The following is a 16,962-nucleotide window of genomic DNA, read 5'->3' as shown; positions in this document are numbered from 1 at the left end:
CCAGGGCATCATCAATACGAGGAAGCGGGTAGACATCCCTTTTGGTGACCTTGTTTAAATGCCGATAGTCCACGCAGAAACGCCAGGTATTGTCCTTCTTTTTAACTAAGACTACAGGGGACGCCCACGGACTCGATGAGGGCTCTATGATGCCTTTTGTGAGCATCTTATTCACCTCCTGTTGGATAACTTGGCGTTCTGATGGTGACACTCGATAGGGACGCCTGTGAATTGGAGCTGCATCACCGGTATTAATGCGATGTTTGACTTGCGATGTTTGACTTATGGGCCTACCGTCAAAGTCAAATATGTCCGAATAGCTCGTGAGAAGATCAGTGAGGTCTTTGACCTGAGACGGCAAGAGGTCTGAGGCAATCATCTTAGTTACATTGTTGAGCCGTGTAGATTTGGCTGCGTCGGTGCTATGCAGGTTCGGCGAGGCGACTGTGGCCAGTTCACGTGACACTGATGAGATCTGGCACTCGTGTGACGGTGAAAGAGTGGCGAGAACAATGCCTTGTGGTAGGATTTGAGGGCTGAGTCCGAAGTTCAGAAGAGGAAGGCACGTCTTGTTCGCTGTGACAGTTAATATGGTGTACGGGGAGGAAACGTTGCGGGCCAATAAAACACCGGGAGAGGGAAAGACCACGTAATCCCCATCCGGAACACTGGGATATGGTTCAACTGTGACACAAGTTAGGGCTTGGGGTGGGAGGCGAACAAACTCAGCGCACGAAAGCTTGTTCTGTACCATCTTCGACTCTTCGGTGGCCGCAGGCAAGTCAAGTTGCACGACGCCGGCTGAGCAGTCAATTACAGCGGAGTGGTCGGACAAAAAATCGAGTCCAAGGATGACGTCATGTGGACAGTGAGCGAGAACATGGAATAGAACGGACGTCTGGCGGTCGGCGAATCTCACACGCGCGGTGCACATTCCGAGCACAGCCGGGGTCGCTCCACTAGCGACACGTACAAATAGGGACTCTGGCGGCGTAAGGACCTTGTTTAATCGTGCACGGAGGTCAGAGCTCAGAATTGAAATATGTGCGCCGGTGTCAATAAGGGCAGTAACAGGAAGGCCATCCACTTCTACATCAAGCAGGTTCTTGTCCGTAGTCAAGGTCAGCAGAGGGTTTTCAGGTCGGGAGTCCAATGCAGCGTCACCTCCGGGAGCTGCATTGCTCAGTTTTCCGAAGAAGGGCGTCCACTAGGGTGGGGCGACGAATAGCGGCGGTGCTGAGGTGACCTGGAGCGACGGTCATGCGGGGACGGCGAACGGCTGGACCGGCGGACTGGTGTCGCAGGAGTGCCATTGTACGGTCCATCGTCACGAGCGCTGTACTGCAGGGGCCGGTGGTTGTCGTCACGTCGATAGCCAGGAAACGACCGAGGTGGATACGTGCGGAAACGACAGTAGCGGGAGATGTGTCCTACACCATGACAATGAAAACATATAGGCTTGTCGTCCTGTGTCCTCCACTGAGCAGGATCACGATAGCGGCGGAATCTTTCTGGTGCAGGAGAAGGCGCTATGGTACTGACCCGAGGTTCCGTCAACGAACACACAGGCTGCAGCCCAACGTTTGCCAGCTCCTCTCTCACGACCTGTTGGATCAACGAGATCGTTGGTCGATCATCAGATGGGCGGGTCAGAAAAGACGGAGACGCGGCCTCGATTTCTCTACGAACGATGCGAACCACACTTTCGTTGTTATGTGGTTGACTGCATGGCGGCTGAAGGTCCTCGCAAGATGACGTAGCGGCCGTGTTCGGAAGTCGCAAGAAATTCTTGGCGACCCGGCGACTCTTCAGCTCTTCGAATCGGCGGCACTCTTTGATAATGTCATCAATGGTGGAACAGTCTTTGGAAACCAGTATGTTAAAAGCATCATCTGCAATGCCTTTAAGTAAATGGCTTACTTTGTCTTCCTCGGACATGTTGGGGTCGGCACGATGGCAAAGGGCGAGAACGTCAAGGATGTAGGTGACATATGATTCGGTCGTAGTTTGTGCCCGACCAGAGAGTTCTTTAGAAGCGGCCCGCTGGCGTCCGACGGCCTTACCAAACAGGTCACGAAGCTTCTGTTTGCAAGTATCCCAGCTGGTTATGTCCGCTTCATGAGCCTCGAACCACGCGCCAGCTGTTCCGCAGAGATAGAAGCCAACGTTGGCGAGCATCATCGTAGGGTCCCACCGGTACACTGCTGCAAACCGCTCGAACTTCGGAATCCAGTCGTCAACGTCAACATGGTCGGTGCCGCAGAAGTTGCCAGGGTCGCGCGGTTGCGTCAATACGACCGGCTGTACAGGCTGCGCCGGAGTCGCGGCTGAAACAGGAGCGGCAGAATTGGTTTCTGTTGCCATGGTCGGGCAGTCGAGAACACGTCCGCTTCGAAGTTCCGTCTTGCGTCGTACCCAGCACCTCCACCAAAATGTTGCGAATGTATTTACTACTTTAGAGTAGAAAAGTACTCCAGCAGTCAAGATGGCAGCCGTTGTGTATTTCGAACAGCCCAAAAACGTCGTCGTCTTCTTCTTCGCACCGCCCGCATAGCTGCATAGCCGCGAACCCGCAACAATATTGTGTTAAAACACGGAAAAACGAGCCCTTAGGTATACAGTTCTTTCCCTTATTTCATTGAACGACGGTCTCGTACTGGCAGACTTGGTGTGTTTAGGTTGTATAAGAGGGGCAATTAATCAGCTGCTCGCTCATAATAAGTTCACGTGCTACGTGACGCCAAACATGCGCATAGGAGTGTTTTCACAATCGTCGTTTGGTTTATAGATGGCGCTGACTGTCACTCCTTCTTTTAAGTTCACATATAAGCTCAAAAAAGTGGATGGAAGGAAGGCCGCTGTGGTAGCTCAGTGGTTAGAGCATCGAACGCGTTATTTGAAGGTCGTATGTTCGATTCCTGCCCACGGCTCGTTACTCTTTCATCCACTTTTCTTTCTTCTTATTTACATTCCATTGGTTCTAATAACTTCCCCTGCACATTCCTTGGCATTACTGTCGGTTAGATCTCATTAATATTGTGTTAAAACACGCAAAAACGAGCCCTTAGGTATACACTTCTTTCCCTTATTTCAATGAACGAGGGTCTCGTACTCGCAGAAGTGGTGTGTTTAGGTTGTATAAGAGGAACAATTAGTCAGCTGCCCGCTCAGAATAAGTTCACGTGCTACGTGACACCAAACATGCGCATAGGAGTGTTTTCACATTCGTCGTTTGGCTTATAGATGGCGCTGACTGTCACTCCTTTTTCTGAGTTCACATATAAACTCAAAAAAGTGGATGGCGGGAAGGCAGCTGTGGTAGATCAGTGGTTAGAGCATCGAACACGTTATTCGAAGGTCGTAGGTTCGATTCCTGCCCACGGCTGGTTATTTTTTCATCCACTTTTCTTTCTTCTTATTTACATTCCATTGGTTCTGATAACTTCCCCTGTACATTCCTTGGCATTACTGTCTGTTAGATCTCATTAATATTGTGTTAAAACACGAAAAAACGAGCCCTTAGGTTTACACTTCTTTCCCCTATTTCATTGAGCTAGGGTCTCGTACTGGCAGACTTGGTGTGTTTAGGTTGTATGAGAGGGACAATTATTCAGCTGCCCGCTCATAATAAGTTCACGTGCTACGTGACGCCAAACATGTGCATAAGTGTGTTTTCACATTCGTCGTTTGGCTTATAGATGGCGCTGACTGTCACTCCTACTTCCAAATTCACATATAAACTCATAAAAGTGGATGGAGGGAAGGCAGCTGTGGTAGATCAGTGGTTAGAGCATCGAACGCGTTATTCGAAGGTCGTAGGTTCGATTCCGCCCACGGCTGGTTATTTTTTCATCCACTTTTCTTTCTTCTTATTTACATTCCATTGGTTCAAATAACTTCCCCTGTACATTCCTTGGCATTACTGTCTGTTAGATCTCATTATTATTGTGTTAAAACACGGAAAAACGAGCGCTTAGGTATACACTTTTTTCCCTTATTTCATTGAACGAGGGTCTCGTACTGGCAGACTTGGTGTCTTTAGGTTGTATAAGAGGGACAATTAATCAGCTGCCCGCTCATAATAAGTTCACGTGCTACGTGACGCCAAACATGCGCATAAGAGTGTTTTCACAATCGTTGTTTTGCTTATAGATGGTGCTGACTGTCACTCCTTCTTCTGAATTCACATATAAACTAAGAAAGTGGATGGAGGGAAGGCCGCTGTGGTAGCTCAGTGGTTAGAGCATCGAACGTGTTATTTGAAGGTCGTAGGTTTGATTCCTGCCCGCGGCTGGTTATTTTTTCATCCACTTTTCTTTCTTCTTATTTACATTCCATTGGTTCTAATAACTTCCCCTGTACATTCCTTGGCATTACTGTCTGTTAGATCTCATTAATATTGTGTTAAAACACGGAAAAACGAGCCCTTAGGTATACACTTCTTTCCCTTATTTCATTGAACGAGTGTCACGTACCGGCAGAATTGGTGTGTTTAGGTTGTATAAGAGGGACAATTAATCAGCTGCCCGCTTATAATAAGTTCACGTGCTACGTGACGCCAAACATGCGCATAAGAGTGTTTTCACATTCGTCGTTTGGCTTATAGATGGCGCTGACTGTCACTCCTTCTTCTAAGTTCACATATAAGCTCAAAAAAGTGGATGGAAGGAAGGCCGCTGTGGTAGCTCAATGGTTAGAGCATCGAACGCGTTATTTGAAGGTCGTATGTTCGATTCCTGCCCACGGCTCGTTACTCTTTCATTCACTTTTCTTTCTTCTTATTTACATTCCATTGGTTCTAATAACTTCCCCTGCACATTCCTTGGCATTACTGTCGGTTAGATCTCATTAATATTGTGTTAAAACACGCAAAAACGAGCCCTTAGGTATTCACTTCTTTCCCCTATTTCAATGAACGAGGGTCTCGTACTCGCAGAATTGGTGTGTTTAGGTTGTATAAGAGGAACAATTAGTCAGCTGCCCGCTCAGAATAAGTTCACGTGCTACGTGACGCCAAACATGCGCATAGGAGTGTTTTCACATTCGTCGTTTGGCTTATAGATGGCGCTGACTGTCACTCCTTCTTCTGAGTTCACATATAAACTCAAAAAAGTGGATGGCGGGAAGGCAGCTGTGGTAGATCAGTGGTTAAAGCATCGAACGCGTTATTCGAAGGTCGTAGGTTCGATTCCTGCCCATGGCTGGTTATTTTTTCATGCACTTTTCTTTCTTCTTATTTACATTCCATTGGTTCTGATAACTTCCCCTGTACATTCCTTGGCATTACTGTCTGTTAGACCTCATTAATATTGTGTTAAAACACGAAAAAACGAGCCCTTAGGTTTACACTTCTTTCCCCTATTTCATTGAGCTAGGGTCTCGTACTGGCAGTTTTGGTGTGTTTAGGTTGTATGAGAGGGACAATTATTCAGCTGCCCGCTCATAATAAGTTCACGTGCTACGTGACGCCAAACATGCACATAGGAGTGTTTTCACATTTGTCGTTTGGCTTATAGATGGTGCTGACTGTCACTCCTTCTTCTGAATTAACATATAAACTAAAAAAAGTGGATGGAGGGAAGGCCGCTGTGGTAGCTCAGTGGTTAGAGCATCGAAGGTCGTAGGTTTGATTCCTGCCCACGGCTGGTTATTTTTTCATCAACTTTTCTTTCTTCTTATTTACATTCCATTGGTTCTAATAACTTCACCTGTACATTCCTTGGCATTACTGTCTGTTGGATCTCATTATTATTGTGTTAAAACACGGAAAAACGAGCGCTTAGGTTTACACTTTTTTCCCTTATTTAATGTAACGAGGGTCTCGTACTGGCAGACTTGGTGTCTTTAGATTGTATAAGAGGGACAATTATTCAGCTGCCCACTCATAATAAGTTCACGTGCTACGTGACGCAACATGCGCATAAGAGTGTTTTCGCAATCGTTGTTTTGCTTATAGATGGTGCTGACTGTCACTCCTTCTTCTGAATTCACATTTAAACTCAAAAAAGTGGATGGAGGGAAGGCCGCTGTGGTAGCTCAGTGGTTAGAGCAACGAACGTATTATTTGAAGGTCGTAGGTTTGATTCCTGCCCACGGCTGGTTATTTTTTCATCCACTTTTCTTTCTTCTTACTTACATTCTATTGGTTCTAATAACTTCCCCTGTACGTTCCTTGGCATTACTGTCTGTTAGATCTCAATAATATTGTGTTAAAATACGGAAAAACAAAGCCCCTAGGTATACACTTCTTTCCCTTATTTCATTGAATGTGGGTCTCGTACTCGCAGAATTCGTGTGTTTAGGTTGTATAAGAGGGACAATTAATCAGCTGCCCGCTCACAATAAGTTCACGTGCTACGTGACGCCAAACATGCGCATAAGAGTGTTTTCACATTCGTCGTTTGGCTTATAGATGGCGCTGACTGTCACTCCTACTTCCAAATTCACATATAAACTCAAAAAAGTGGATGGAGGGAAGGCAGCTGTGGTAGATCAGTGGTTAGAGCATCGAACGCGTTATTCGAAGGTCGTAGGTTCGATTCCTGCCCACGGCTGGTTATTTTTTCATCCACATTTGTTTCTTCTTATTTACATTTTTATTGGTTCTAATAACTTCCCCTGTACATTCCTTGGCATGACTGTCTGTTAGATCTCTTTAATATTGTGTTGAAACCCGGAAAAATGAGCCCTTAGGTATACACTTCTTTCCCCTATTTCATTGAACGAGGGTCTCGTACTAGCAGACTTGGTGTGTTTAGGTTGTATTATAGGGACAATTAATCAGCTGCCCGCTCATAATAAGTTCCCGTGCTACGTGACGCCAAACATGCGCATAAGAGTGTTTTCACATTCGTCGTTTGGCTTATGGATGGCGCTGACAGTCACTCCTACTTCTAAATTCTCATATAAACTCATAAAAGTGGGTGGAGGGAAGGCAGCTGTGGTAGATCAGTGGTTAGAGCATCGAACGCGTTATTCGAAGGTCATAGGTTCGATTCCTGCCCACGGCTGGTTTTTTTTTCATCCACTTTTCTTTCTTCTTATTTACATTCCATTGGTTCTAATAACTTCCCCTGTACATTCCTTGGCATTACTGTCTGTTAGATCTCATTAATATTGTGTTAAAACACGGAAAAACGAGCCCTTAGGTATACACTTCTTTCCCTTATTTCATTGAACGAGTGTCACGTACCGGCAGAATTGGTGTGTTTAGGTTGTATAAGAGGGAGAATTAATCAGCTGCCCGCTTATAATAAGTTCACGTACTACGTGACGCCAAACATGCGCATAAGAGTGTTTTCACAATCGTCGTTTGGCTTATAGATGGCGCTGACTTTCACTCCTTCTTCTAAGTTCACATATAAACTCAAAAAAGTGGATGGAAGGAAGGCCGCTGTGGTAGCTCGGTGGTTAAAGCATCGAACGCGTTATTTGAAGGTCGTATGTTCGATTCCTGCCCACGGCTCGTTACTCTTTCATCCACTTTTCTTTCTTCTTATTTACATTCCATTGGTTCTAATAACTTCCTCTGTACATTCCTTGGCATTACTGTCTGTTAGATCTCATTATTATTGTGTTAAAACACGGAAAAACGAGCCCTTAGGTTTACACTTCTTTCCCCTATTTCATTGAGCTAGGGTCTCGTACTGGCAGTTTTGGTGTGTTTAGGTTGTATGAGAGGGACAATTATTCAGCTGCCCGCTCATAATAAGTTCACGTGCTACGTGACGCCAAACATGCACATAGGAGTGTTTTCACATTTGTCGTTTGGCTTATAGATGGTGCTGACTGTCACTCCTTCTTCTGAATTAACATATAAACTAAAAAAAGTGGATGGAGGGAAGGCCGCTGTGGTAGCTCAGTGGTTAGAGCATCGAAGGTCGTAGGTTTGATACCTGCCCACGGCTGGTTATTTTTTCATCAACTTTTCTTTCTTCTTATTTACATTCCATTGGTTCTAATAACTTCACCTGTACATTCCTTGGCATTACTGTCTGTTGGATCTCATTATTATTGTGTTAAAACACGGAAAAACGAGCGCTTAGGTTTACACTTTTTTCCCTTATTTAATGTAACGAGGGTCTCGTACTGGCAGACTTGGTGTCTTTAGATTGTATAAGAGGGACAATTATTCAGCTGCCCACTCATAATAAGTTCACGTGCTACGTGACGCAACATGCGCATAAGAGTGTTTTCACAATCGTTGTTTTGCTTATAGATGGTGCTGACTGTCACTCCTTCTTCTGAATTCACATTTAAACTCAAAAAAGTGGATGGAGGGAAGGCCGCTGTGGTAGCTCAGTGGTTAGAGCAACGAACGTATTATTTGAAGGTCGTAGGTTTGATTCCTGCCCACGGCTGGTTATTTTTTCATCCACTTTTCTTTCTTCTTACTTACATTCTATTGGTTCTAATAACTTCCCCTGTACGTTCCTTGGCATTACTGTCTGTTAGATCTCAATAATATTGTGTTAAAATACGGAAAAACAAAGCCCCTAGGTATACACTTCTTTCCCTTATTTCATTGAATGTGGGTCTCGTACTCGCAGAATTCGTGTGTTTAGGTTGTATAAGAGGGACAATTAATCAGCTGCCCGCTCACAATAAGTTCACGTGCTACGTGACGCCAAACATGCGCATAAGAGTGTTTTCACATTCGTCGTATGGCTTATAGATGGCGCTGACTGTCACTCCTACTTCCAAATTCACATATGAACTCAAAAAAGTGGATGGAGGGAAGGCCGCTGTGGTAGCTCAGTGGTTAGACCATCGAACGCGTTATTTGAAGGTCGTAGGTTCGATTTCTGCCCACGGCTGGTTATTTTTTCATCCACTTTTCTTTCTTCTTATTTACATTCCATTGCTTCTAATAACTTCCCCTGTACATTCCTTGGCATGACTGTCTGTTAGATCTCATTAATATTGTGTTAAACACGGAAAAACGAGCCCTTAGGTATACACTTCTTTCCCCTATTTCATTGAGCTAGGGTCTCGTTCTCGCAGAATTGGTGTGTTTAGGTTGTATAAGAGGGACAATTAATCAGCTGCCCACTCACAATAAGTTCACGTGCTACGTGACGCCAAACATGCGCATAAGAGTGTTTTCACATTCGTCGTTTGGCTTATAGATGGCGCTGACTGTCACTCCTACTTCCAAATTCACATATAAACTCAAAAAAGTGGATGGAGGGAAGGCAGCTGTGGTAGATCAGTGGTTAGAGCATCGAACGCGTTATTCGAAGGTCGTAGGTTCGATTCCTGCCCACGGCTGGTTATTTTTTCATCCACATTTGTTTCTTCTTATTTACATTTTTATTGGTTCTAATAACTTCCCCTGTACATTCCATGGCATGACTGTCTGTTAGATCTCTTTAATATTGTGTTGAAACCCGGAAAAATGAGCCCTTAGGTATACACTTCTTTCCCCTATTTCATTGAACGAGGGTCTCGTACTAGCAGACTTGGTGTGTTTAGGTTGTATTATAGGGACAATTAATCAGCTGCCCGCTCATAATAAGTTCCCGTGCTACGTGACGCCAAACATGCGCATAAGAGTGTTTTCACATTCGTCGTTTGCCTTATGGATGGCGCTGACAGTCACTCCTACTTCTAAATTCACATATAAACTCAAAAAAGTGGATAGAGGGAAGGCCGCTGTGGTAGCTCAGTGGTTAGAGCATCGAACGTGTTATTTGAAGGTCGTAGGTTCGATTCCTGCCCACGGCTGGTTATTTTTTCATCCACTTTTCCTTCTTATTTACATTCCATTGGTTCTAATAACTTCCCCTGTACATTCCTTGGCATTACTGTCTGTTAGATCTCAATATTATTGTGTTAAAACACGGAAAAACAAAGCCCCTAGGTATACACTTCTTTCCCTTATTTCATTGAATGAGGGTCGCGTACTCGCAGAATTGGTGTGTTTAGGTTGTGTAAGAGGGACAATTAATCAGCTGCCCACTCACAATAAGTTTACGTGCTACGTGACACCAAACATGCGCATAAGAGTGTTTTCACATTCGTCGTTTGGCTTATAGATTGCGCTGACTGTCACTCCTACTTCCAAATTCACATATAAACTCAAAAAAGTGGATGGAGGGAAGGCCGCTGTGGTATCTCAGTGATTAGACCATCGAACGCTTTATTTGAAGGTCGTAGGTTCGATTTCTGTCCACGGCTTGTTATTTTTTCATCCACTTTTTTTTCTTCTTATTTACATTCCATTGGTTCTAATAACTTCCCCTGTACGTTTCTTGGCATGACTGTCTGTTAGATCTCATTAATATTGTGTTAAAACACGAAAAAACGAGCCCTTAGGTATACACTTCTTTCCCCTATTTCATTGAGCTAGGGTCTCGTACTGGCAGACTTGGTGTGTTTAGGTTGTATGAGAGGGACAATTATTCAGCTGCCCGCTCATAATAAGTTCACGTGCTACGTGACGCCAAACATGTGCATAAGTGTGTTTTCACATTCGCCGTTTGGCTTATAGATGGCACTGACTGTCACTCCTTCTTCTGAGTTCACATATAAACTCAAAAAAGTGGATGGCGGGAAGGCAGCTGTGGTAGATCAGTGGTTAGAGCATCGAACACGTTATTCGAAGGTCGTAGGTTCGATTCCTGCCCACGGCTGGTTATTTTTTCATCCACTTTTCTTTCTTCTTATTTACATTCCATTGGTTCTGATAACTTCCCCTGTACATTCCTTGGCATTACTGTCTGTTAGATCTCATTAATATTGTGTTAAAACACGAAAAAACGAGCCCTTAGGTTTACACTTCTTTCCCCTATTTCATTGAGCTAGGGTCTCGTACTGGCAGACTTGGTGTGTTTAGGTTGTATGAGAGGGACAATTATTCAGCTGCCCGCTCATAATAAGTTCACGTGCTACGTGACGCCAAACATGTGCATAAGTGTGTTTTCACATTCGTCGTTTGGCTTATAGATGGCGCTGACTGTCACTCCTACTTCTAAATTCACATATAAACTCATAAAAGTGGATGGAGGGAAGGCAGCTCTGGTAGATCAGTGGTTAGAGCATCGAACGCGTTATTCGAAGGTCGTAGGTTCGATTCCGCCCACGGCTGGTTATTTTTTCATCCAGTTTTCTTTCTTCTTATTTACATTCCATTGGTTCAAATATCTTCCCCTGTACATTCCTTGGCATTACTGTCTGTTAGATCTCATTATTATTGTGTTAAAACACGGAAAAACGAGCGCTTAGGTATACACTTTTTTACCTTATTTCATTGAACGAGGGTCTCGTACTGGCAGACTTGGTGTCTTTAGGTTGTATAAGAGGGACAATTAATCAGCTGCCCGCTCATAATAAGTTCACGTGCTACGTGACGCCAAACATGCGCATAAGAGTGTTTTCACAATCGTCGTTTGGTTTATAGATGGCGCTGACTGTCACTCCTTCTTTTAAGTTCACATATAAGCTCAAAAAAGTGGATGGAAGGAAGGCCGCTGTGGTAGCTCAGTGGTTAGAGCATCGAATGCGTTATTTGAAGGTCGTATGTTCGATTCCTGCCCACGGCTCGTTACTCTTTCATCCACTTTTCTTTCTTCTTATTTACATTCCATTGGTTCTAATAACTTCCCCTGCACATTCCTTGGCATTACTGTCGGTTAGATCTCATTAATATTGTGTTAAAACACGCAAAAACGAGCCCTTAGGTATACACTTCTTTCCCTTATTTCAATGAACGAGGGTCTCGTACTCGCAGAAGTGGTGTGTTTAGGTTGTATAAGAGGAACAATTAGTCAGCTGCCCGCTCAGAATAAGTTCACGTGCTACGTGACGCCAAACATGCACATAGGAGTGTTTTCACATTCGTCGTTTGGTTTATAGATGGCGCTGACTGTCACTTCTTCTTCTGAGTTCACATATAAACTCAAAAAAGTGGATGGCGGGAAGGCAGCTGTGGTAGATCAGTGGTTAGATCATCGAACACGTTATTCGAAGGTCGTAGGTTCGATTCCTGCCCACGGCTGGTTATTTTTTCATCCACTTTTCTTTCTTCTTATTTACATTCCATTGGTTCTGATAACTTCCCCTGTACATTCCTTGGCATTACTGTCTGTTAGATCTCATTAATATTGTGTTAAAACACGAAAAAACGAGCCCTTAGGTTTACTCTTCTTTCCCCTATTTCATTGAGCTAGGGTCTCGTACTGGCAGACTTGGTGTGTTTAGGTTGTATGAGAGGGACAATTATTCAGCTGCCCGCTCATAATAAGTTCACGTGCTACGTGACGCCAAACATGTGCATAAGTGTGTTTTCACATTCGTGGTTTGGCTTATAGATGGCGCTGACTGTCACTCCTACTTCTAAATTCACATATAAACTCATAAAAGTGGATGGAGGGAAGGCAGCTGTGGTAGATCAGTGGTTAGAGCATCGAACGCGTTATTCGAAGGTCGTAGGTTCGATTCCGCCCACGGCTGGTTATTTTTTCATCAACTTTTCTTTCTTCTTATTTACATTCCATTGGTTCAAATAACTTCCCCTGTACATTCCTTGGCATTACTGTCTGTTAGATCTCATTATTATTGTGTTAAAACACGGAAAAACGAGCGCTTAGGTCTACACTTTTTTCCCTTATTTCATCGAACGAGGGTCTCGTACTGGCAGACTTGGTGTCTTTAGGTTGTATAAGAGGGACAATTAATCAGCTGCCCACTCATAATAAGTTCACGTGCTACGTGACGCAACATGCGCATAAGAGTGTTTTCACAATCGCTTTGCTTATAGATGGTGCTGACTGTCACTCCTTCTTCTGAATTCACATATAAACTCAAAAAAGTGGATGGAGGGAAGGCCGCTGTGGTAGCTCAGTGGTTACAGCAACGAACGTGTTATTTGAAGGTCGTAGGTTTGATTCCTGCCCACGGCTGGTTATTTTTTCATCCACTTTTCTTTCTTCTTACTTACATTCTATTGGTTCTAATAACTTCCCCTGTACATTCCTTGGCATTACTGTCTGTTAGATCTCAATAATATTGTGTTAAAATACGGAAAAACAAAGCCCCTAGGTATACACTTCTTTCCCTTATTTCATTGAATGTGGGTCTCGTACTCGCAGAATTCGTGTGTTTAGGTTGTATAAGAGGGACAATTAATCAGCTGCCCACTCACAATAAGTTCACGTGCTACGTGACGCCAAACATGCGCATAAGAGTGTTTTCACATTCGTCGTTTGGCTTATAGATGGCGCTGACTGTCACTCCTACTTCCAAATTCACATATGAACTCAAAAAAGTGGATGGAGGGAAGGCCGCTGTGGTAGCTCAGTGGTTAGACCATCGAACGCGTTATTTGAAGGTCGTAGGTTCGATTTCTGCCCACGGCTGGTTATTTTTTCATCCACTTTTCTTTCTTCTTATTTACATTTCATTGCTTCTAATAACTTCCCCTGTACATTCCTTGGCATTACTGTCTGTTAGATCTCAATAATATTGTGTTAAAATACGGAAAAACAAAGCCCCTAGGTATACACTTCTTTCCCTTATTTCATTGAATGTGGGTCTCGTACTCGCAGAATTCGTGTGTTTAGGTTGTATAAGAGGGACAATTAATCAGCTGCCCACTCACAATAAGTTCACGTGCTACGTGACGCCAAACATGCGCATAAGAGTGTTTTCACATTCGTCGTTTGGCTTATAGATGGCGCTGACTGTCACTCCTACTTCCAAATTCACATATAAACTCAAGAAAGTAGATGGAGGGAAGGCAGCTGTGGTAGATCAGTGGTTAGAGCATCGAACGCGTTATTCGAAGGTCGTAGGTTCGATTCCTGCCCACGGCTGGTTATTTTTTCATCCGCATTTGTTTCTTCTTATTTACATTTTTATTGGTTCTAATAACTTCCCCTGTACATTCCTTGGCATTACTGTCTGTTAGATCTCAATAATATTGTGTTAAAATATGGAAAAACAAAGCCCCTAGGTATACACTTCTTTCCCTTATTTCATTGAATGAGGGTCTCGTACTCGCAGAATTGGTGTGTTTAGGTTGTGTAAGAGGGACAATTAATCGGCTGCCCACTCACAATAAGTTTACGTGCTACGTGACACCAAACATGCGCATAAGAGTGTTTTCACATTCGTCGTTTGGCTTATAGATTGCGCTGACTGTCACTCCTACTTCCAAATTCACATATAAACTCAAAAAAGTGGATGGAGGGAAGGCCGCTGTGGTATCTGAGTGATTAGACCATCGAACGCTTTATTTGAAGGTCGTAGGTTCGATTTCTGTCCACGGCTTGTTATTTTTTCATCCACTTTAATTTCTTCTTATTTACATTCCATTGGTTCTAATAACTTCCCCTGTACGTTTCTTGGCATGACTGTCTGTTAGATCTCATTAATATCGTGTTAAAACACGAAAAAACGAGCCCTTAGGTATACACTTCTTTCCCCTATTTCACTGAGCTAGGGTCTCGTACTGGCAGACTTGGCGTGTTTAGGTTGTATGAGAGGAACAATTATTCAGCTGCCCGCTCATAATAAGTTCACGTGCTACGTGACGCCAAACATGTGCATAAGTGTGTTTTCACATTCGTCGTTTGGCTTATAGATGGCGCTGACTGTCACTCCTACTTCTAAATTCACATATAAACTCATAAAAGTGGATGGAGGGAAGGCAGCTGTGGTAGATCAGTGGTTAGAGCATCGAACGCGTTATTCGAAGGTCGTAGGTTCGATTCCGCCCACGGCTGGTTATTTTTTCATCCACTTTTCTTTCTTCTTATTTACATTCCATTGGTTCAAATAACTTCCCCTGTACATTCCTTGGCATTACTGTCTGTTAGATCTCAATATTATTGTGTTAAAACACGGAAAAACGAGCGCTTAGGTATACACTTTTTTCCCTTATTTCATTGAACGAGGGTCTCGTACTGGCAGACTTGGTGTCTTTAGGTTGTATAAGAGGGACAATTAATCAGCTGCCCGCTCATAATAAGTTCACGTGCTACGTGACGCCAAACATGCGCATAAGAGTGTTTTCACAATCGTTGTTTTGCTTATAGATGGTGCTGACTGTCACTCCTTCTTCTGAATTCACATATAAACTAAAAAAAGTGGATGGAGGGAGGCCGCTGTGGTAGCTCAGTGGTTAGAGCATCGAACGTGTTATTTGAAAGTCGTAGGTTTGATTCCTGCCCGCGGCTGGTTATTTTTTCATCCACTTTTTATTCTTCTTATTTACATTCCATTGGTTCTAATAACTTCCCCTGTACATTCCTTGGCATTACTGTCTGTTAGATCTCATTAATATTGTGTTAAAACACGGAAAAACGAGCCCTTAGGTATACACTTCTTTCCCTTATTTCATTGAACGAGTGTCACGTACCGGCAGAATTGGTGTGTTTAGGTTGTATAAGAGGGACAATTAATCAGCTGCTCGCTCATAATAGGTTCACGTGCTACGTGACGCCAAACATGCGCATAGGAGTGTTTTCACAATCGTCGTTTGGTTTATAGATGGCGCTGACTGTCACTCCTTCTTTTAAGTTCACATATAAGCTCAAAAAAGTGGATGGAAGGAAGGCCGCTGTGGTAGCTCAGTGGTTAGAGCATCGAACGCGTTATTTGAAGGTCGTATGTTCGATTCCTGCCCACGGCTCGTTACTCTTTCATCCACTTTTCTTTCTTCTTATTTACATTCCATTGGTTCTAATAACTTCCCCTGCACATTCCTTGGCATTACTGTCGGTTAGATCTCATTAATATTGTGTTAAAACACGCAAAATTGAGCCCTTAGGTATACACTTCTTTTGCTTATTTCAATGAACGAGGGTCTCGTACTCGCAGAAGTGGTGTGTTTAGGTTGTATAAGAGGAACAATTAGTCAGCTGCCCGCTCAGAATAAGTTCACGTGCTACGTTACGCCAAACATGCACATAGGAGTGTTTTCACATTCGTCGTTTGGCTTATAGATGGCGCTGACTGTCACTCCTTCTTCTGAGTTCACATATAAACTCAAAAAAGTGGATGGCGGGAAAGCAGCTGTGGTAGATCAGTGGTTAGAGCATCGAACACGTTATTCGAAGGTCGTAGGTTCGATTTCTGCCCACGGCTGGTTATTTTTTCATCCACTTTTCTTTCTTCTTATTTACATTTCATTGCTTCTAATAACTTCCCCTGTACATTCCTTGGCATTACTGTCTGTTAGATCTCATTAATATTGTGTTAAAACACGAAAAAACGAGCCCTTAGGTTTACTCTTCTTTCCCCTATTTCATTGAGCTAGGGTCTCGTACTGGCAGACTTTGTGTGTTTAGGTTGTATGAGAGGGACAATTATTCAGCTGCCCGCTCATAATAAGTTCACGTGCTACGTGACGCCAAACATGTGCATAAGTGTGTTTTCACATTCGTCGTTTGGCTTATAGATGGCGCTGACTGTCACTCCTACTTCTAAATTCACATATAAACTCATAAAAGTGGATGGAGGGAAGGCAGCTGTGGTAGATCAGTGGTTAGAGCATCGAACGCGTTATTCGAAGGTCGTAGGTTCGATTCCGCCCACGGCTGGTTATTTTTTCATCCACTTTTCTTTCTTCTTATTTACATTCCATTGGTTCTAATAACTTCCCCTGTACATTCCTTGGCATTACTGTCTGTTAGATCTCAATAATATTGTGTTAAAATACGGAAAAACAAAGCCCCTAGGTATACACTTCTTTCCCTTATTTCATTGAATGTGGGTCTCGTACTCGCAGAATTCGTGTGTTTAGGTTGTATAAGAGGGACAATTAATCAGGTGCCCGCTCACAATAAGTTCACGTGCTACGTGACGCCAAACATGCGCATAAGAGTGTTTTCACATTCGTCGTTTGGCTTATAGATGGCGCTGACTGTCACTCGTACTTCCAAATTCACATATAAACTCAAAAAAGTGGATGGAGGGAAGGCCGCTGTGGTAGCTCAGTGGTTAGAGCATCGAACGTGT

General features: G+C 43.6%; 1 non-coding gene across 1 annotated transcript; it reads left to right on the top strand.

Moving 5' to 3' along the window:
- The first annotated feature begins 9,653 nt into the window (after positions 1 to 9,653).
- TRNAT-UGU (transfer RNA threonine (anticodon UGU)) lies at positions 9,654 to 9,726 on the top strand. Its single transcript has one exon. It is a non-coding gene; the product is annotated as a tRNA-Thr (tRNA).
- The last annotated feature ends 7,236 nt before the right edge of the window (positions 9,727 to 16,962 follow it).

This window comes from Rhipicephalus microplus, chromosome 1 (genome assembly GCF_043290135.1).
Source record: "Rhipicephalus microplus isolate Deutch F79 chromosome 1, USDA_Rmic, whole genome shotgun sequence".
NCBI classification, from domain to species: Eukaryota; Metazoa; Arthropoda; class Arachnida; order Ixodida; family Ixodidae; genus Rhipicephalus; species Rhipicephalus microplus.
The sequence above is the reverse complement of the archived record's forward strand: the minus strand, read 5'-3'. Positions and strand labels throughout refer to the sequence as shown.